The following is a 1,436-nucleotide window of genomic DNA, read 5'->3' as shown; positions in this document are numbered from 1 at the left end:
GCGCTTTTCTAAGTTGATGTACGAGAGATGGTACACATTAATCAAAAAGGAAGAAGGAAAGACTATCCCGGAGAGTTTAATAGTAACAGGAACAAAGATGACGCGAACCCCATCAAATGAAACAATACTATTTTCATTCAATTGATCGCAAAGTGTCTTCAATTAATAACTTGGCACTTATTTAAAAGGTTTAACAGAGGTGAAATCGAAACATTTTGTACCAACAACACGTCATGAAATAACAGCATCTTCTTCTGTTTAAAATAACTTAATACACTAGAAAAAATATGGCAAATATAAATAACTTTGTTTTCATGGAGAACAAATAGTTACAAAGCTCAACCGCATACCAAAGTTCAGTTAAAAGAGCTTTTCCTCTTTCTTGTAAATTAGGAGGAAGAAAAAAAAAAAAAACAACTAAGGAGGCTTTCTAGTGATTGGGATACAGATTGCTTAGTCCAGGGTATCCCAGTTTAAATAGTTACATGAATTGAAACAAACAAAAAAAATTTTACTTGAATATACACCTTTGTGAGATAAAATGCAAATGTTGTAAGTCAACCATCAGTTCACACATTATAGCCAAAATAAACTTTGTTTGTGTGTATCAACATATTTTACACAAACCTACTGCCTGTATCTAGTTGGATATTATTTAAGGTGAGTGTGACAGGATAGAGAGGGGGAAAAAAACAAGGTTCCCACATAGGACATCAGGAAATCAGCAGGAGGGAATAGAAGGAAGGAGGGAGGAGCGGGGACTAACATTGATTGAGCGCCTACTATGCACCAGGAGCCCTCTGAGGCTCTGTACCTTTATTATTTCATTTGGTCTTCTTTTCTTTTTCCTTTCCCCACATTTTCTGCCAGCCTCCGTCTTCTTGGGACAGAGTATAAATTGTTTCCCTTCCAACCTTTTTCTTTTGTCCAACAGGATCAAAGACAGGGCAAAAATTATAGATTTGATATATATCAATTTCCAGATGCTTTTGGTATTGTTTTTCACACTGAAGATAAAAATGGAGTAAGTGCATGTGAGTAAAGCAGGGAGACACCATCAATGGAATACAAGTAACATGCAAAACCGGAATTTACTGTCAGCAGTCTGGACAGTGCTGCCATAATAATTTCTCAGAGAAATCAGTCTGTGATAACATTTTTTGTATTAATGTCATTTTTTTCTTCTCCTCGTTTTTGTACTGTCTTCCCTCTTCTTACTCTTCCATACGTGGTGGTTTTTAACTCAAAGCATCTGATTCAACGTAAAAGGAGGCCCGCCTCTCTTATCAAATTTCTTGTATTAAAGTGAACTTCGCAGAAAAAGGTCAGTTTCAAAACCTGTGAACTTCCCAGCTGCGCACTTTTTAAAATCTTAATTATTTAAATAAGTATACCTCTTCCTTCTGTTTTGCGGTTTTTAGCCCATTAAAAAAACA

Source organism: Mustela nigripes, chromosome 2, assembly GCF_022355385.1.
Source record: "Mustela nigripes isolate SB6536 chromosome 2, MUSNIG.SB6536, whole genome shotgun sequence".
Taxonomy (NCBI): Eukaryota; Metazoa; Chordata; class Mammalia; order Carnivora; family Mustelidae; genus Mustela; species Mustela nigripes.
Note: the sequence above shows the minus strand (reverse complement) of the source record.